This window comes from Drosophila montana, unplaced genomic scaffold (assembly GCF_035044405.1).
Source record: "Drosophila montana isolate Dmon_TW-CO22-7 unplaced genomic scaffold, ASM3504440v1 contig_312_1, whole genome shotgun sequence".
NCBI classification, from domain to species: domain Eukaryota; kingdom Metazoa; phylum Arthropoda; class Insecta; order Diptera; family Drosophilidae; genus Drosophila; species Drosophila montana.
The window spans coordinates 153,041-175,358 of record NW_026998009.1 but is presented as its reverse complement, the minus strand read 5'-3'; the positions used below and the strand labels follow the sequence as shown (position 1 = coordinate 175,358).

The 22,318-nt window shown below is 33.8% G+C and overlaps 1 protein-coding gene across 1 annotated transcript in view; it reads right to left on the bottom strand.

The window, feature by feature from the left end:
• The window catches only part of Ca-Ma2d (Ca[2+] channel Muscle-specific alpha2/delta subunit), a 68,695-nt gene extending 47,971 nt beyond the window's left edge, over nucleotides 1-20,724 (bottom strand). The window contains exon 1 of the mRNA XM_064685990.1: nucleotides 20,687-20,724. The gene's annotated coding sequence lies outside the window, so the exon portion shown is untranslated. The remainder of the gene's footprint in view (nucleotides 1-20,686) is intronic.
• Between the last annotated feature and the right edge of the window lie 1,594 nt (nucleotides 20,725-22,318).

Below are 22,318 nucleotides of genomic sequence, written 5' to 3'. Positions count from 1 at the left end.
TTTTGATAATCACGAAAGTCATACTTAAATTAAGTATTTCAAAGCTAACTAGCAATAGTTGCAAACTACTTTCTGAAATTATAAATTGCGATCTTTATCTTTATTATCTTTATCTAAGTTGTAAAAATGTACAATTAGCTCAGAGCCATCTTGCAAGCTACTTTATCTAAGTTGTAAATATATGCAATTAGCTCAGAGCTACAGTGTTGCTACCTTGCAATAAAAGAATTGTAAGCATAATATAAAATTTAATTTATTCATATGTGTAATCAAAGTAAAGCTTAATATTAAATTATTATAAGCTCGAACTCTATAAAACCCCCGTCCACTTGTCAATAGCGTTGTCATACATATTCAGCTCTTCCATTTCGTTACAATTAAAATTCAAAATCGCAAAGCTATTCAACTTCACTGTAAATTTATCTTGATAATAACTATGGCATGTTTTATATATTTATTAATTTATGAAATATCTGAGATTTTCTTATTATACATTTTTTAGTTGTGATTTGGCCTGAGTGAGTTATAAAAAAAAATTAAATATATTTATATCCATATTTCGTATACATTCTGCTTTTTTTATACACATCCGGTTTATTAAAAAATTTATAAATAGTTATGTAAATTTTTGTGTCGAATGTTTTTATATGGAAACTTCAAGTGCACAAAAAGCTAACGATATTTCTTCATCTAGTTGTTGGGCTATAAATACGTGCGTATACTATATTTTTATATATGTTTTTTGTGGCACATGTCAACATTTTAATTAATGCTTCAACGCTCAATTTTATTGCGTAGCCCTGCGGTTTTTTCGTATGGCCTGTTAACAAGAATACCGCCCCACGCCCTCTGCCCCCCCATTGACAAGAGCCAACACTCATTAGCCGAGGCAGTTTTTTTTCTTTCGGTGATTGATGTGTCTGTTATTCAAATGTGTGTGCGAGTGAGTAGGGCAGAAGGGAGTCAGGGGGGGTGGGGCTCTCATATGCAAAGAAAGCTTTAAATTTCATGTACATGAGAAACTTTTGACATTTTATCAAAACGAAGAGCATATACTATGTATGCGTGTCCTGTGCTCTATTTTGCATTCAAATGGCGAACCGGAGCTACCTTTCTCTCTATCTCTGTTCTTTTTTTAAAGCGCCTTTCAACTTTCGATATGTAATCCTTTGATTGATGCGCCCAGCGTCAAGGCATACACACACACACACACACACCTACATGCAGGTTGTGCGTGTACTTCGTGCTAGTGCCCCGGCCCAAAATCAACGCCTATGTAAATTTACAGGCATCGAGTTCATGGGCGGGGTGTTAGACATATGATGACAAAGACGATTTTAGCATTTTTGCTTTTTGATTAGCTCAGACAGCAGCAGCAGTAGCAGCAGGAGCAATCGATGAAGGATCTGCAGCAAGAAGCCAGAGCAGCAGCAGCAGCAAAACCAAAGGAAGCGGCTGCTGTTGCCGGCTTTTAGGCTGTTGCAAGTGAAATATCAGCTTACATTTGGTTTAGTTGAGGTAACCGTAACCGTAAACAGTGCCTCAAAGCACAGCGTTTGATTAGCCAGCCACACATGCACACAAGAACGACTACAAGGACGGACCAAGCCAAGGATGTTGCCCGAAACAAAAGCTGTCGATTTGCTTGCTGTTTTGGCCAAATCTCGATCTACTGCAAGCAGTCCACAATTGTGGTTACCATAGATATTGGTTGACATGCCGACACTCGGCTAGTATGGTGACTAGCCTTGTTCAAGCTTATTCTAATTGAGTGCAAATCAGAAAATGGAAATCTTATAAGTGAAGACTAAAAGACTGATCTAGTCTGAAGTGCTGGAACTAGAGAATATCGTAGTTGCGAATTGCCTTTACATCCATTCAAACTAGCTTTTATACATGCAAACACACAAAACGTTCATTAACACTTTGGGCAACATTCATAACATGCATTCATAATATTTTTGTTTTTCAAATGAGTGTGTTGATATCTGCAAGCTTTAAAGACTCGGGATCGGGATACATAAATTATTTGGGATATCGGTATGGTTACGATTATTTTCATTAAACTTTATCTCCATTCACATGTGTAAAACAAAATGATAAAATTTTATAAATCTAGCTCTTATAGAATCCAATTAAATACTTAAAATGGGAAAAGTCGCCAAAATAATAATAATAATATTCGATTTGTACCGAAAGCTTGTGTTCGCTGTATATACTTAAAATAATATTTTAATTGGTGGTTTAAGATCGCGCTGTTAATATCGATATAAACAAATCTAAGGAAGTGAAAGTCCTAAATTAAATTTTATATAATAAACATATTTAGAAAGTATTATATATAATTATAAAGGTATAAATTTAAGGTCTTTATATACTCGGTTTGCATCGAAAGTTCTTAGTAGTTGTTCATGTTGGAAAGAAGTGAATAACCACTAAGGTTGAAATAGATTGAAAAGTATTTAGAGTATAAAGTAGTGCATATACATATAAAGTAGTGCATATACATATTTCGCAGATAAAAAGGTAGCTGAGATAAAGGTGGTATAAACCAAAATTCATACATTTAAATAAAAGTTTGGAAAATAAAGTATATTTGGTTTGAATTAAGGCTTAAATAAAATAAGCAGGTTAAATACTTAAACAGTAATAAACTGTTGAATATATTTCAAAAGTAGATAAGGATACGTTTAATGATTTTAAAAACTATTTTAAGAAAAAATGTTGTTTAATAAATAAATATTTAGTATATAAAATGTATGACCAAGATAGTTTTGAAGTATTAATTTACTCGGTTCAGACTGAATGAAGTTTTAAATTTTAGCCATTGAAAAGTTAATATAAACTAGAAATTGATTGAGATAAAAAAAAAATGAAATTTTTAAATTATATACTATTTATATGTATCTTGGTAAAATAAATTTCTTAAGAAACTTTTAAGACAGTATGAACACTATTATTTTAAGATTTAAGTAAGGATATGTTTTATATATTGTAAAAAAAGGTTAATGAATTAAAAATTAATCATAAAAGAGGTATTCTAGTATATAATATGTATTAAGAACAGCAATAAGTAAGTAAGGATATTCCTCAAGACTTTAAATATTTGGTTTGGTCCGAATGTAATCGATCAACTTGAGATACATTCAAAAAGTATTTAAAATATTTTAAAGGATTAATATTAAGAGCATTAAAGACTTACTTATAAGTATGTATATAATTATTTGGTAAAAATGTGAGATAGGATATAATAAAAAATCGGAAGATTTATATTAGAGGCATTCAAAACATACTAAGTATGTATATAATTATTAAGTACATAGGTGAGGTAGAATATCATAGATAACTAGAAAGATTCGGAAAGAAACGAATATTTTTGAACGTTTTTTAAAACGTATTAGAACATAATATATAATATAATATATATATATAATAGAATATCATAGATAACTAGAAAGATTCGGAAAGAAACGAATATTTTTGTACGTTTTTTTTTAAATGTATTAGAACATAATATATAAGTTAAAATGATTGAAAATTATGTAAAATACAATACTTTGTCAGTAGTGAGTTTCGTTTTCGCAGTATAAATAAGGGTCCTACATTGAGTAAAATGTTGCGCATATTTCACTTGATGTCCCTTGAATTTGTTCGATTAAAAGTGAACAAATTTAAAGAGCTTAATTTTGCAAATCGTCAACTGTTCACCTCAAGCTTCAAGGCCGCAAAGAGCCATTTAGTTGAAGTGCTTAAAGTCAACACACAAAAAGCACGAACCGTCGGCAAACCACATTTTGATGTATACACAAAACCACCGAGACCGTCCAAAAAAGCCACGATACACCAATTGAAATCAATTAGCTAATTATAGCACAGAATGCAGCCGCAAAGTGACACGAGAAATACGACCAAAAATTCGATGCAGAAAATCGGTGAAAATTTAAAGTGCTTAAATGCTTAACCTTGTTCCAGTAACGAGAGGACAAGCCAGTTTGTTGCAGTTGTTGCAGTTGTTGTTGGCTCATAATTAAATGCGTTAATACAAGGCGATTGTGGTGCATAAGCCCGCTAAGGTGGGCCAATGTGGTGGACTCACTGTAAGGGATTTAATAATGCAAATTTTGCTAAAAGCTCCCCTTAACTTGGCCAATGAGCCGAACGGCAATTGGTGTGCGCGCCTTTCCTGGCCGCAGGCAAAATTTCGATACCCTCTACGTATAATTGAAAGCATGCAGAGTGGGTAGATGGGTGGTGAGGTGGTTGGAGCTGGTTATTGGTGGTTGTCAAGTGGAAGGGAGCGGAAGACGGGGGCTCGGCAGCTGCTCAAACTTTGCACTCGAGCAATAATATTATTGAAGGATTAAAGTTTAAACTTTTAAGTGCAAAAACACTTCAATTGAATTGAATTGTGTGCAATGCACCGCCCTTCGAACCCCCCCTTTCAACCGGCTCAATCAGTTAGGTGAGCCACTGTGTTGCCTGTAAAGTCGTGTGGCAAAGCGCATTTTGAGTCAAGTGGACTAAAAACTTTTTGTTGCGGTTATTGTGGGCATAAAACCAGCTACAAAGTTTCTACCAGTTACTGTTGCAATACAGTTGCTATGTTTATCGGCAGAGGTAGGAGGAAGAGGGTTGCTCTTTGTAGACACTTAATGCGATCAATCAGCTTACTGTACGGCGAGATTCTGTATAATTAAAAGTCTGCACGTAGTTTCTGTATTTAAACGAAATCGAGCAGTGTTCTATGCAGTGACGAAGCTGAAGAGTTGTTGGAAAATATTTCAATGCTACTGCCAGGTTTGGATTAAGATAGGTTATATATGAATAAATCTTCTTTAGAAGAGATATTTAAAAAGCAAAAAAGTATTTCGCTTAAGAAAATATTTAAAGGTTTTTTACTATTTAATATTGTTTATGAGCTATGATAATACTGTTACTCGTAATTATTATAATAAATATATCGATAAAAAAGGAAAATAATTTGTTATACAAAATCTCGCTTTTTGAACGATATATCCCCTGGCAGCTATATCTTAATGAGTTCCGACTCGTAGGAAGCCGTAATTTAAATTGCCTGCAACAAAAAGTCGGACTACTGCAAAGTATTATTAAACAATTTTATAAAGAAATGGTGAAATGCACTAACATTAATCGAACCGATTTAGAATATGTTTACTTAACTATCTTATTATTCATATCAAAAATAAATAGATTATGTAAAATTAAACTGCATAAAGGTTCAACTGTTACGTTAAAGAAGCGCAACAAAACATTTGCTAATATCGCTGAAAGCGGAATAAGAAAATCAGATGTCAAAACAAAATTTAAAATATAAAAAATTTTTGACGCTTAATTAATGACGATACTGCAAAATTATGCAACATATAAATATTAATAACGTTTACGAATATCGCTGTAAGAGGAATAATATTAAGTGATAAAGCACAAGTCAAAGTAGAACAGTAGAAAAAACAAGCATGCTTCTAAAATAAGTTTCTTAAACTAAAAATATCATCAACTTTAAACTATAAATATTTTTCACGATACTTCAAAATCATACAAAATATAAATACATAAAACGTTCACGAATATTGCTGAAAAACGAATTACAAATACGACTCAATAAGAAATAAAAGAAGCTATTTTAAAACAGTTTATCATGCTTAAAACCAGTTAAATCATTTTTTTGCTTTAATTGTTAGTTATTTAGGATGATGTTTAAAATTATGCAAAGTAAAGTTGAGCATTCCTCGAGGAACGACAACAATATGCTTAAAATTAAATAAGCATTTTAAGCGTTAAACAGATAATGGTAGGCAAATAGAGAAAGAGAAAGTAAAATACCAAAGAGCATAAAATAGGAAAATAATGGACAAAAAAAAAAAAGACTGCCGCGACAACAGCCTCGCACAATGGGGCGCATTGACAAGTGGCCTTTAAATGAAGTGAAGCTATCCAAAGGCAGGGCTGCTGCCGACGATGAGGATGATGATACCGTGAACTGGGCATGATGTCCTTGACTATAAGTTGTCATGTTCTAAGGATACACCCGCCATGAAGCCATCTCTCAAACGGTGGGCGTTGCGCTGCTAGCTGGTCATTTCTCTATTTTAACACGCTTACAACGATTTAGTGTGGAATTTTATTTTATTTGATTTCTCTTTCTTCCATTTCATGTTTTTTTTTTTTTTTATTTTGTCCTGCTCCTCTTTATTTCTTGAAGTTTTCGCGCGGCCCTCACTTGACTGCATCCTTGCGCTTCCTGTTTGCAGTAGCCGAGAAGCGGCGTTTAAGTGATAATCCCGACTTGTGCTGCGAATTTGCTAAACTGTTGCCAGCTCGTTCCTCAACGAAATCCCCAACTCGAACCACTCTTGGTGCTTAAAGTTCCTCATGTTTTTCCTTAATTTTTACGTCAAAGTTTTTGCGCAATTCAATTTGTTTCGTTTCGTAGCATTAAATTCATTAAATTCGTATATATTTGCATGTAATACGATATAGACACGCATTTCGGTTCGCGAACTGTCAGCCGTTGAAATTCCGCAAATACTTTTGCATGCCAAGCCAGAACGAGGTCCTGGCCCACATCTACTGCCCGACGCCTGCCTGTTTTCCCTATTCGGATTTTCCTTTCGCTTATGCAATGCAGTCAAGGAAAAGCATTGCGCAGGTTTTTTTTTTTGTGAATTGATTTGCTGGCATTTTGGGTGCAGGTTCCCGGGCACTTGGCCCCACTTTCGCCCATTTGCCCTTACTATCCCCGCACACCACATTTATAATGAATAATTTCCGCACGACTTGAATTCAATGGCCAAAATGGTTTGCCGGTTCAACGTTTCCCTAATGGCCATTATTATTATTAGGATTATTATGATCACGATTACAACTGGCGCGCCTTTCAGACTGCGCAGCCCGTTCCATCATTGGCTCAGGTTCGAGTTGTTCAATAGTTTTGTTTTTTCTTTTTTACTTGAATAATTTTATGTGCAGCAAAAATTTGCTTAATGTTCGATGATTTATTGCGATTTTAATGCTTATGTAGACAGGGGTAAAACTGGGTTGGGCTGTTAATTAATTGCTCTTAGAAAGCTATTGAAAGAGCAGCAGAAATATTTGTTTAATTTAAGCAAGGTCATAACTTCAATTATTTCTAAGCAGCTTATACTTGTATGTGAAAAACTTCAATGTGTTGAATTTCTTAGGGTCTGCTTAATACATCAAATCTTAATTCGCTTAAAACTGATCTTTAAGACGAAATATAAGGCATAAGGTTAAAAGCATTATTTAATAACTATGAAAGCTATTTACTAGTTCTAATAATGTTTTATTATATGAAGCGTAAATAAATGCATAATTTTACATTGCATAAACTTGTTTTGCCTCACGCATAAAGTAGTTCTACATAACAAAGGATTCCTTAGTGATGATAATGGTCGAAGCTCAATAAGATAAGCTATTTATAAAATATCCAGTTTTGAAAAATATCAGCTTTCTTGTTTTTTAAATATTATTTTAACTAATCCTTAACACAATAAGATTTGCTTTAAGAAAGAATTTTAAAAGCTCACTAAAAATAGGTATTGAAAAGCTTTTAGCTCGCTGCTAGCTCAACTTGCTCACTTTCGGACTACTATAAAATATTTTAAATGCATTAAGAAGCTGTTTGAAAGATTATCTTACCTGAACTAGTAACATAACATAGCTATTTATTTAATGAACATTTTTAATTGAGCTCTCTTTAAAGCGTTATGCTCAGCTTATTATCTTCTGCCAATTAAATAAAGCGCCGAGAAATTAGCTTAAATATTCAAATCTTACTTAATAAAGCTGCTTTGAAGGTGTTTTAAAATCCCAATTACTTTGCTTTTTGCCTATGCCATCAACCACTATTACATTTGATAAGGCTTATTAAATAGTGCTCTTAATTCATCAAGCCAAAGTTGATTAATTTTATGCAAGCTCTTCAAAAATCTCAACTAATTGACCCAATAGATGCCCTGCCAAATATTCATAATAATCCCCACAAGAAAATTTGATCAACTTTCTGAATATTACTTTTATTTTATATTTGCCAATCAAAGCTTTTAAATAGCTGGCACTTTAGTGAATCACTAAAGAAAAATAACTAAATAAAAACCACAGACACGCATTTGCTTAACACTGCAAATTGGATTTGAACAAATTGAAAACATGCACTGACATTAATTGAAAATGCCACAAACTGATAACTTTGTAATGGGAAAAATATAAAAAAAAAAGTAATGACAAAAATTAAATTTCATAATACTCAATGGGTTTGTTCAAAGCCATAGTCCAAACAATATGTCCATTAATTGGCAAATAAAAACAATGACCCCCCCCCCCCCCCCTCACTACCATTTGGTATTTAAATGCGAATTATAAAAACGCAAAAACCTATATGCCAATAGTCGTGTTTGGCCAAAACTCCTGACCAAAAGCTTTTATGTACTCTATAAAAATTTGCAAAAACAAGTCACAAAAGTAAACAACGAAATTACAAACAGAAACCAGAGAACGCACAAAAAGCCAGCTCAATAACAAGAGCATTGCATGAGCCAATAATAAAAAGGATAGAAAAGCAGAAAACTAAAAAAAAAACTTACGCAATAATAATTCTATGCGGCCATTGAATGTTATTGCATTAGTTTGCCGCAAAAAAAAAATTGAAAAGCAAAAACAAAAAAAGTTAATATTTTTGTTAAATGCAGGCAAATCGCTTGAAACAGAAAACTTTTCACAAAATGACACTCTACCATGGCAATTGCATTATTATTGTGTCAATATGTGCAAAATTGTCTGCTTTTGTGCTGACATAGCTTAAATTTTGGTCTCCCTTGAAATATCTACAAAAAAAAAATCAATTTTATTTATTTTTCACGGAACGGGGACAACAAAGTTAAGATATTTGATTCGTTATAAACCAGAACTCACATCCTGGTGGAGGTGAAACCTATCGGGAAATCTACATGATATATAAGTTTTTGTCGGCATGACTCGATCAACTAGAATACATCAATTTAATGGGCTCGGAGTTGGTGGCTTTCTGCCCTTTACATACATTTGCATAATTGCAAGAAACCCCTATTTAACCAGATACAGGGTATAATAAAATTAAAGAACACTTGGTTCATACTTTCGTACAAAAAATTAGATCCTAACTGTGAAACAATGCTCCAGCCTTAAAAATAATTGTTAAACCAACTTCTAAATAAAGAAACAACACTTAAGTGAAGAGCATGTAAAGAGTAGTCTTTTAAATTGATCGATTAATCAAAGGTTTTCTAGTTAAGATTTAGTTCATGCTGTATTTGTAACGATATTAGATTAAGTACATGCTGAGCTTGCATCTTTAAGTTCAACTTAAAGTTGCCATATTATAATTTGAATCGTGCTTCAATTTCATAACTCAGTAAAAAAACAAGTATAATTATATCGCGCATATTTAGATACACATAAATATATGTGTACGTACGTGTTTATAACAAAAATAAACACGTGAATTCCAATGCAGTCAGAACTTCGTCCCAGACAGCCGAAAGAAAAACATAAACAGGGAAAAACAAAAACAACAACAGGCGAAGCAGAAAAATTGTAGCCGGAAATATAACGAAAAATATATATGCTATCCTTAACTAGGGTAAAAACAGCATGAAACAGCATGAAAACAAAGAAAACGCAAAGGATATGAAGAAGTTGTTAATGGAAGAAACATAATAGCAGGAAAACACGTGATGGCAGGAAAATTATTAATAGATTGGAAATATATAAGTCAAAATATTGAATAGCTATTTATTAACTCGCAGTTATAAATTTGCTTTGCGTAATTGTTGAACTGATTTGCAACAGCTTCTGTGACTCGTTATATTCCGTTTTTATTGCACTTTGGGATCTGTGTTAAATGCAGTGGGACACACGAAGTGCATCGAACGCATCGAGCAAATAAATTTGTTGACCAAAAATGCGACTCGAATCGTTTTAATCCTTACTCTTTGCGCATGTTTGCTCAGCAGTAGGAGAAGGAGGTGGTGCACCCCCATCTGTAGCACGGTAAAGGTGAATTTTCACCATAAACATGCAACAGGTGTTTGCCGGTAAAGAGCTGAGAGTCTTGCAGGGGTTCATTCGTGGTGAGTTTCTTGAAATGTTTCGCTGAAGAGGATTAGTTTCAACAGGGGAAACTTCGGGTGCACTGCTTTATCTACAGTGGGTTTTCCTCACAAATGAGTTGAATATGGTTCGCTGAGGGGAATTTATACACTGCTTTATACCATAACTGTTTCAGGGGCTGTACTTAAACCCTTCTAGCTAAAAACTATACAAAGCTGGAATAATAGTGTTTTATTTAAAAACACCAAACAAGTTTGTTGAGTATTTGTTTACAGTTTTCACAAAGAGTATATAAGTATATACAAATTATATAACATGAATTTTAAACACAAATAAGAGCGCTTCACTTCCCCATGGCATTCTTATTTGTATATAAATAAATGATTTTGATACACAATTTCAATAAAAGTTTCAAGTATTCTAAATATAGGCTAAATCGAAATGAGTCGAAATCAATTGAAAAAATATTGAAGAAAGTGTACGGATAATGATAATTCCGCTTCTAACCTGTTAGAACTAAAACAAAAAAGGATCCAATACAAGATCAAAATGTTAAATCCATAAAAATTTTTTCAGTTTTGAACAGAAAGATGGACTTGATTCCGCAACAGATATACTCTGATAATGTGATTTGACACTGATTATCCAAGGTATGCCAGCGCTTATCACATAGTTGTTAAAATTTCATCCAACCAAACTGCCGCAGCTTTACTCTTTTGCCAAGGCGGTGGTTTTCAAAGCAGCGTGAAAACAATCCCGCAAATGGCACGTGACAAATCCTTTGGCAAACGTCTCCAACGGCAACCACGTGAAATGGAAACGCGCATAAGAAGCCAAAAAATACAAGCTGAAAAGGAAGAGGTAGCACTTTTTAGTTGTCACGATGGCAAGAGTCAAAGTTGCGTGTAAAGTTCTTGCAAATGTTGGTGCATGTAATTGCATAAGGAGCGCAGCAAAAACTTGTTGCATACTGCAAGGCGTTTAAGCCGGGAGCACTCAATTGTAGCTGTGATTGCGTGGCAAGCACCACGAAATGATGCACTTAATGGAGCGTATTTGAGGAGCTTTGTGTGCACATCTTGTGCAGTCGAGTAAATTTTGAGAAAAGTGTGGCTCATGTATATTTTTTGTGGATTTATACAAAAAATGCTGGCATTCAAAATTTCTTATTAAAGATTAGATTTTATATATAAGCAAAAGGTATAGAAATGGGTATTAAATTTGTCTGATAACCCAAACAGTTTCCAGCTAAAATTGATTAAGAGAGAGACCTAAAGCATAAATAATTTGGGCCTCATTTGAACCAGCTCAACGAGCCGAAGCTAAAGAGAAGTCACCGGTTCAAACTATATTGCCAATAGTTGCAGCTGTTAATTATAGCTTGGGCATTCTTGTATACAATATTGTTATAAGTATATAGTATATATATCACAAATAATTTATAATATTAGAGCAGAAGTTGCAAATTAATGTCTACACATTTACTTCCATCTCCATTTCTTTTTGAAATCAAATCTCAGTGTTGTGTCCATAGGCTTCACAATAATTACAAGCTTCACACAATGAGTTGGATCAGCAAACATATTGTGTGCATATTCCATAGATTCACAGATTGCCGGACCGACGAAAATGCAAATATATTTATGGCGGCAACAATTTCTAAACTAATTTAACATGCTCCTCTTCCCTTGGCCACATAAATATATGCAAAATAGGCAAACAAAACTGAAACAAAAACAAACCAGACGGAAACGAGGGCTGCAACTTTTGTCATGAATAGTTGCCGTAAATATTTAAACACAAATGTCATGCAAATTTCTGTGCGCCCAAGGGCTGCAATTCGAACTGGGACAAACAGAATTGGGCATTGGACCTAGAAATGTGCAACCAAAAATGACAACTAATTAGGTGAGAGCATACACAAGTGTGTGCGCGTATATCTGTGTGCATGTGTGTGTGTGTATTCTCAATCGGTCGTTAACAAATTGTCCAGACAGGTCAGAGAGATGGAGAGAGAGAGAGAGAGAGAGAGAAAAAATAGAAAAACAATAAAGCCACGCTTGCAATAAAATTGTTAATTAATTTTTAGTTTATGCTCAAATTGAAAACACATGTTTTCACACTAACGAACTAAAAGTGTTCTTTTGTGCTTAAAGTTTCAATAATAATAATGAATTATTCTTGGCTTTCAATAAAAATTGCTTTAAACTGTGCTGCATGCATATTTGATTTTGACTAGGTATTAAATATGCCAGAAAAACGTTCTAAATCTATTCAATTCGAAAAATTGATTAGCACTCTAAAATTTTTTAATGTATAAATTTGCCCTGTCGGCGAAACGGTTACACGAATTTCGCTTTAAGTAAGAACTAAATAATTATATTTTTTACATTCATACATGTTTCTGGGCATGTTCAAGTTTTTAGTCGCATTCATTACAAATTAAAATAATAAGTTTAGGCAGGTTTCTACTACAGTTTTTAAAGACCCTGGTCACCCTATTAGTAGTGTTGAATAACGCGAAGAAGTTACCGATACAAAGCAAAATTTTAATGGACAATAATTAATTTGCGAATCTTCAGTCAATCCTCAAATACGCAAAGCCTATCAAATATCTGAGTGCCATAAACATTGAAGTCTTTACCAAGGCCAGTTTCATATGGAGTAGTACTCGAAATTTCGGATTTCTAATACGCTGAAGTGTGTCAATTAAAAGACCAGACATTTGCATTAAGTGCACTTGGTAGCAGATACGAGGATACTTAGCAACATGACAGGAAGGACGAACTTTGGCTAAAATATGAGCAGCAAGGATCTCGAATACGTGAGGCACGGGGGCAAAAGCGGCACGGGGGCAAGCGTGTGAGTCAACATGTCTGAGGTTAAAAGCCTGGCAACAGTTGTAAGTGCATCCTGGCAGCTCATCTTGACTGTGTCTCAGCAGGAAGCACTTAATAAATTCTAAACTACAATTGTCTGTGTCCTTTTTGGCGAGCATGTCAACAAAAGGCAGCTGGTTCCTTTTGTCCTGCACAGCTCAGGAGCCCAGCTACAGCAGCAAAAGGTTCAACGAACCTGCCATAACCTTACATGCATCATAATTATCCAACACTGTCTGTGGTGTGTGTGTGTGTGTGCATGTGTGGTGGGTGTGTGTGTGTAGCTTGGTTTCTCCGCGCCAAAATCAAATTTCATGTTGCCAAAATGCGCTACCAAATTACAACTGACCAGCAAAAGCTGCTGATGGCACATCAGTGCCAAATGTGAGCCAAAATGAAGTCAAGTTTCCAGCATCGCGTTGATTATGATGAGTGGAATCTGACGCTCTCTGTACTCTTGTTCTGGACGAACTCCGCTTTTTCCATGACCTGGCCACTGACATGTTTGTAATTAGTAGATCAGCATAGTGGCCACCGCGACATGTCTGACATTGGCTGTGGCTCTGCTGTTTTAGTATTTGGCTCTAATGCAGCGGCAAAATATTTCTCATAGCTTTACATTTTCCATCTCTTCCCGTCACTTTCACTATGTACACATGTTGGTAATCGTGTCCAAAACTGTGCTGAGTGCAAAAATTTGACAGTTTTCCGCTGATGGATGCAAACGCGTGACAAAACCAACACGCAAATGAGTTTATAACTTTGACTGACGCGCAACCAAAAAAATCTCGAAGAGGGGCAAAGATAAATAAGGTTTCATATGAAAATTGTTCTTACCAATCAAATTGCTTAGAAAATTAAAATCTGTGCTGGTTTTTGGTCAGAAAAGAAATTTTAAAGAACAGAAATTTATTGAATTACTTGCTGCCTGAAAGGAGTTAGCTGCATTAATTAAGGGTTATTTTCGAGGAATGTTGTCTATCAGGTTTTTTATGAAAGCCAAATTATTTTTTTCGTCTATCGTTCAAATATGATCTACAGTCGAATTTTTTTTATGTATGTATTTTTTGATATACCTAATTTTCTACTGATTGAAGAGGTTAATATTTTTAGCACCGAATAATACAAACATGTATTAAGCAAAATTAAAAATGTTATTATATTACTACTATTATTATAATATTGCTATATCAATTATTATTTATTAATATATTATTATTATTATATTTTAGGTTTATATTATTATTATTATAATTTTATTGTTATTATAATTATTTATATTATTATAATAATTATATTAATTATTATTATTATTATATTAATTATAATTATGATTATATTAATTATTATTAATATTATTATTATTATAATTATTAATATTATCATAATTATATTAATTATTATTATTAAAATCATTATTACAAATTTTTTTTAATTTTATTATTATTAATATTATTATATTCATTGTAAAAACAAGTTTTTCAAATATTCTAGAAAATTTCATAAATATCATACAATTATTTTCCTGGTATAAATTGTTTATGCATGAAAATCAGAAAACACCATTAAATTAAGAATAAAAAGTTATAATATTCAGATTAAGTTAAAAAAATACAATTTTAATATCCATTTTACAGAAGTTTCCCTCATATGCTAGAAAAATTCTTATCTGTTTTGTTTGTTTATTCAGCTCCCATGAAAAATGTTTTATTTAAATATAATTTTATGCTAATTTTTAGTTAATTTTGTAGCTAGTGTGTAAAAAGTTAAAATACTTTATTAGGATAATTTAATAATATAATAGAATATTTTATCTGCAATTGGACTACAGCCTTTACATATTCCTCTATGTATATATAAATAAATTGCACAACATATATAGAGTTCTGCCTGGTATATGTTACTGAAAACTTTACTCATTCGAAAATTCAACTTAAAATATCAGCGCACAAGTGCCCCCAATCTTATGCTACTTGCTGATACTTTGCGACATTTTTATGTCAATTTATTTATACCTGCCCTTTGAGAGATGCCTTTAAATCTGATTACCCACATACGCCAGGCCGCATCGCAAGGGAATAAATGTTGTAGGTAGAGCTAGGAGGAGGAGGAGAAAATTTAATTTGCCTTTACCTTTGATTTTCTGCAATATTAACTAAAAATTTAGTTGAAGTCGCCTTTTAAAAAATGTCAGCTTAAGTAAACGGAAGCCAAAGCAAACTAAATGAAAAGTGCACAAACTCCGCCAAAGTGAAGGACAATTTTTCAAAATGCAGTCGACAAGTGAATTTTTACGACTGCCAAACGGAAATGAGTGGGCGGTGGTCGGTGGGCGTGGGTACATGATTAATTCAATGCGATTGCAAATTTGTGCAATTGAACGAACTGCAAGTGCATTAAACCTATTAGAAAATCCCTTCAACTAGAGGCCATAAACATGATTATTTATTTGAATACTCATTACAAATGACTGATAAATGGGTGTAAATGTTGCTTGTAGCAGGTGTAAAATGTACCTCTTTAAAAATGGTCATGCCAAATGTAGATACACAAGTTCTCCCAAGCCTCATCTATGTAATCTGAATAATATGCCAAGTTCTATTCAAGCTTTATAATAAGCTTTTTTCTATATTTTTATAAGTAGACTCAGATCTTGCTTTGTTTTACATTTTTGTTTGCTAGGTTCATTTTTGATTCTTGGTACATGTTTAAATTTACGTACAGAAACGTAAGTTCTTTTAGGTACACTTTGGATTCTTGGTACGTGATTACTTTTTGGTACACATGATATAATATATAATAATTTGAAATATAATAAACTGAAATATGCAGATACTTCTCAGTTGTGTACACAGTATCTCTTAATCGAGCACTTTCCACAACACGACTGTTTTTTTATTTTGTATGGGTAAAATCTAATTTTAGTTGCTGCTAAGCGACAAATTTAGTTATCGGCGCCTCAAAGTTAAATTCAATCAAAGCGCAGCAGCAATTCGCAACGCACTTCAAAAGTGACAAACAGTCGCGGTTAAATTTGCCTCAACGTGGCGTTAATATGACAGTCGACTGTACTTGTTGTTGTTGGCACAGGAATCAGGACTAAGAAGTTAGCACTGGCGGGTCGTCTCTGAACGAATCAGTCTTAAATGCATTTGGCCGTCTTTCATATTTTTGCAATTTTACCCACCGTCACTTACGACTTGCATCATTCTTTTTCATTTCGCGCCAGCGCATGGATGAATGAATGACTGAATGGAATGGATGGCTGCTTGAATTGTTCGCAGACTAGCTGACTTCCTGGCGCAGCGCCCCTCCTCTCCCTGTCTGTCTGGTCTGGCTGTCTGTTTCCCCTGGCCATAGTTGCCAGTTAAAGCGGATTTGTGTGCCCGTTGCTGATGCACTCGGGGACCAGTCGCCAGTTTTGGCGTCAAGAGTTTGCATTATTTATTTAGTTTTACTTATTCTCTCTCTTTTTTTATTATTATTATTTATTTGCTGTTGTTGTGGCTACGGCTTATAGTTTGGATCTGTAGATATCTTTTGAAATGAAGAGCAAAATATTTGCAGAAAATTCCATGAAATTTTGTTTAAAAACCCTTTCAATATGTGCTCATCTTTATTCATTTTCTCATAAATGCGCGAAATTTAGTTAAATTTCTTTAAAATAATTATGTTTAAGAAATTTATAAAATATACATATCAAAAGATGTGCGACTTAACACAGACTCGAGTCCGATTTTACAACTATGAATCATACTTTGACCAGGAATCATAGCTCAAGGCAACAACAGCTGAATTAATCATACTTTGACTATGAATCATATGTTAAAGCAACAAGAGCCGAACCGAAACCGCAATTATTTTTATTTTCTCCAAAAAATTGAGTGGTAAATTAACTTATTTAAATTAAAATAATTCTAAGAAAAGTAAAAAAGTTTGATTTAAATAATTAATTAAACTCCGCATTTCCATTTGGGAAACCAAAATCAAGATGTGGAAAACCAGATTCACAAAACGAACATAAAAGCGCGGCTGTGGTTACGTATAGAACTTGCTCCCAATTGTACAAGTTTTAGTTGTACAGGCCAAATTACCATATTCAGGCACATGATTACCATATTCAGTGCAATTGCCACAGCGAGCCTGGCGGCTGATGTTTGGGGCGGGTAAACTGGGCATATATTGACACATGACTTGTGTCTATACAAATGAGCAAATGGCCTGTGGGCAACTTGTTCTGCCTTGGTTATATACATCTGCTGTGGATTGATGTGAAACGATGTAAATCACGCTGGATTTTTGGACACGATGCCAACTTTTATCTGGCATGCTGGACAACATGCTCGTTAGCCATTGACGCAATACTTCAGATATCCTTGTCTTTTTTTCTTACTTTTTTTTTTTTAATAAAGAACACTCGAAATCACAAAATAAGCTGCAGAGAGCTGCCTGGAAAGCGACCACCAGCGGTGAGTTAGCATTTGCCATTCTTAAAAATACATTTTTTTGGTTGTGTCGCATCCTGTGCGCACAAAACATTGTTCTGTCTTTTTTTTGTTTATTTTATTTATTTTTTTTTTTTTTTTTTGGGTGTTTGTCAAACAGGATATTACACCTCGGTTTTTGTCGCTGTCTCTCACTTTCACATGCTGTGACATATTTCTATAGCAACTCTAGAGGGAGGAGAGACAAACTTGAGTGAAAAGTCTGCTGCCAGGCAGTCAGCCAGACATTTTTGCGGTGGTTTTGCTGTTTTTAATCTTATAAACAATGTCAGCATGAGCTCTGCTTTTCGCGCTGCTCGGCTGGTTCTGCCTCCGAATGTTGCATGTGCCTGACGAGGCATACTACAGCCGCCCAAAGCGTTTTATGGCTTTAATATGTTAAATCGCATTTGCTTATAATAATTTTTTTTTTTTTTTGTGCACAAAATGTTTCCTAAATACCAAAATGATTGCATAAATTCTCACTCAAAATGTATGCTAGTTTAAAAATTTTAATAAATGTTAAAAGTTAAGCTAGGGTTTGGGTTTATGAATATATAAATAATTTTGCTTTCATTAAGGTACATCTAAAATATTAAAATATATATATGCCAACTGAAAAGGGTTGTAAGTGATATTAAAAAACTACAGGAAAAATTCTCAAAAGTAACTGATTAAAAAGACATATAATTTGAAGTTAAAAGCCTCCAAACAATTTCTATAATTCGAAACAGCAGTTTCTTAAATCAAAATATATATGCATTTTTTTAACGCTTTTCTATACCTCAGAAACTCCTCAACAAGATTAGCTCACCTAAACGTAAACTCAAGAGGCAAACAATTATACAAAGCATAAAAGAAATTTTTACCTGCTGTGCTGTGCGGCTATGCAAAATGAGTTTGGCTACTGGTATTAAATTATACATTTTTAATAAACCCCTTTGGGCCAGTTTACTAGGCGCGTCTTAACGAAAGCAGCAAGCTCTAAAGAGGCCCAGCATTAAAATTTATTGGCTACTTCATGTTGAATAGTTATAAAAGAAGGAAATGTGACAGCAAAAAATGTTGAATGAACCTGGAATAGTTGAAAAAATAAGAAATAAAAAATTTGTAACAAAGAAAAGCCCTTCTTGTTACTCAATACACGACCTCGTTAACTGTCAAAAAACAAACTTTAGAATTCAAAATATTTGTTTGTAACAAGATATGAAATTTTAGGAATCTATGCAGAATACCTTTTTTGCTGCTAACATAACCTGCATTAATTTATCAACACTTGCTGTGTGTGGCCCCCCTTGGCAAATGTAATTAATACTTTTGCTGTACCAATTGACTATACCTTTTCTCTGTTTCTCTTTACATATATTTTTTTTTTTTTTTGGTATTTTTCGACCTGCGGCTTGATTTTCTACTCAACGTTAAATTAGCTCGTTCTTTAGCGGAATACAAATGCGGGTTATTCCGTGAGTTGAATCCCTCTAAATGTCTGGCTGATAAAAGCACAAAAGATTTCGCCCGCGGCAAGTGTGCGAAAATTGTTCTACCAAATTCGAGTGGGGTACTGGGTATATGGAGATACCATGCATAACTTTGTCTTGATTTGAAGCAAAAATTATCTCTTTTTTCATACCCTTACAGGGGCATGTTAGTTAAACGTAGTAGAACACATTTGATCGAGTAAATAAATTATGTTTCTTGACAATCTGAATGGAAGTGCTTTTCTCAACATCGTTTTTCGCCGTTGCAATCAATTTAGATTGCAGCTCTGATGGGAGAAATCGTATTTCTGTTCGTTTTGAAATGTGTCTAAAAAATGTTTTTAAAGGGTATTTAATTACTTACCCTTACTAATAGAATTGTGAAATACTTGATGTATTAGAGAATGTGAAGCACGTATCTGTATCTCTATCTCTCTCTCTCTCTCTCTCTCTCTCTGCCTGTATTTCTATGCAACAAATTCTATCAGTTTTGTAGGCGCAGTTCATATATGTTCAAAACACAGCCCTTAAGAAGGAAAAGTTTTTAAAAACCAGAAATTTATTTCGTAAAACAAGGACAAATCTTATTTCTAATTTCCACCACAATAATTCCCAAAAATTATTATGAATTATTTTCAAACATTAAAAATTTTTTTTTATCAATGTAAAAATCTGTATCTGAATCTGAATTGAATAAAAAGTTTTTCTATAAATCAGAAATTTGTTCTGGTAATGAAACATTTATTTATAAAAATCAAGCTGAAATCATTAAAAAGATCTTTTTTAAATTAAAGTAAATACCAAAAATGAGTAGAAATAATACATACTCATATTTATATACCTTGTTTTCAATATATAATTAATTATCGAAAAATATTTATATTATTATTAAATTAACATTAGGTTAATAAAAAAAAGTTAAGGGAATGCAACAAAAATATACAGGAGTCAAATCTTAAAAAAATATTAATAATTAATTAATTAATAATGTACAACAAGGTCAAATAAGGATGTATTTCTATGCCTTGTAAAGCATGCATTTTCTAAAGCTGCAAGTGTATTGAAACTTCGGCACTTCGATATTTATTTTTTCTGTCTTGTTTATATTTTTCTTTTGTTGTTGTTGTTATTGCCTTTTTTAGTTATGCTCTACGTGCGGTTAATCGCAAATGAGCATAGCAATTCCTGTGTACACATAATGAGGCCAATTAGGCCTGCGGCAAAAACTAAATGCCGTGTGCAGCTTGTTTAATGGGCCGTTTAACTATGACTATCCTCCACACGTGACCCTTTCCCTCTACACTGCTAACCAAAAGTAACCCAACGTGCTGTTTACACATTTCTTTTGGCCACGCGCAATTACTTGTCTGCTAACGGGCACTTATACTTATATATCTGCCGGATTACGAATCAGCTTTAAATCTTGCAGACTTGCGGACGACGAGAGTGCTTGCTACTTTTTTTATAATACCCTTTTATTGGATAACTGCGTGCAATTCGATTGCAATGCGACTAGTTCCTTTGATAGTTTAATTTATGGTCTCTTTCGGCCCGCAGCCCCTAAGAAGCTTCATAAAAATTGACATCAATTCGACTGGTTCTTTGATAAAGTTAATTTAAGTTTTATATGGAGTTTGTTGAAGATTTCAATTAACATAATAAGAATGTGGAGTTTAGAAAATTATTATAAAAATATCAATAATTAAAGATTTTGCACTTAGCTTTAGATTTGCGCAGCTCAGATATTCGTGGTCTTAATTCTTTCTCTCGTTTGATGCACTTAATATATTGAAAAACTAGACTTTATTAAATTTTGTACAATTTTTTTTCTCGAAAAAACTCTTAATAATGTCGTCGATTTGCTGTGTCACACTTTTATGAATTTTCGTATTTGTGTTTGCCAATACTAGGCCTATCCCTTTTCAATTTTGCAACACTATTTATTTTTTCTAGAAAGAACTTTCCACACAGTCTACAATTTGCACTGTCACACAACTATGAATTTCCATTTTTGATATTGACAATCCCTTTTTAAATTTTGCAACACTGTTCATTAAAATCAAGTTGACAGTACTGTTATGTAGTGCTAATGTAGGAACTATGAATTAAATGTTATGTAAGCCCCTTAGACGAAACAAACTGCCCTAGTTATTTTATCAAATACTCCAGGGCTACCAAATACACACTCGCACACATACACACTCGCACACATACACACACACACGCATACACGCGCTGAATATTTGCACAGAATGCATTAGAGGTTTACATGAGAGCATGTGAAATATTTATGGAGGAGCATTGTAGACGTCAGATGATTAGTTGCATATTCCATGTGCAGGCAAAGCTCCCCGAGCTGTCGATGATTTTGACCGTGCAAATATTTAATCTTGGTACATTTTTGCCCCTCTGCTGCTGTCCATGGTCCACGGACGTGCTGGACGTCTTGGAAATCTCAGTTGTATTCCGCCAAACAGCAGCAGCACCACCACCAGACGCTCTGCCCTCAGCTCAGCTCAGCTCGTATTAGCTCAAGTCAAACAATGGCATTGGCAAACCCCAGCCAAAGCGCCAAATTGCAATGTGCAGAGGCCAACACAGAGCAAAAGGGAAACGTAATAGGAATAGAAAAAATGAGAAAAGAAATGAAAATAAAATAAAAAGGAAAAGTGTTGTTAAGAAAATGCACAAGACAGAAAATCGATCTGTGTGTTGTGGTCGACTCTGCAAAGTTTTATTGCGGGTGGGTGGTTGCCACTAAATCCTCGGTGTGGCAGATTAACACGTCCTGGTCAAGCTATAAACGTACTGCTGCCAGTAGCAGAAGGTCAAATTCAAGTTGCAAATAAATAAAATAAACAAATACATAAAAATAAAATACCAATATTGAAGCGGAAATAGCACTAACTAAATAACTAACATAAAATAACAATAGCAACAAATAAATAATTAAAATAAATGCAGCAAACATTTAAACAACATGAAAGTGATTTAATGGAGGCTGTCAAAATCGATTATTAATTTAATTTAATCAATTTGTGTTTATTTAATTAATCTCGTTTGCCGCCCTTCTCCAGTTTCCCACTGGTCTTCTCTATGCCTGACGGCTGCAGCTGCTGCACGGCAAACGTTGCTTTGGATAGTTGGTGCAACAATTGTATATGATGTAAATGCAATTTGTATACCCTTTTAGAGTTTATTATAATTTTCTCATGAAATGTGCAACGCCTAGAAGAAGACATCTCCGATCCCTTAAAGTATATATATATTCTAAATCAGCATCAACAGCCGAGTTGATATAGCCATGTTACACTGTCCGTCCTTCCGTCTGTCTGACTGTTTCTACGCG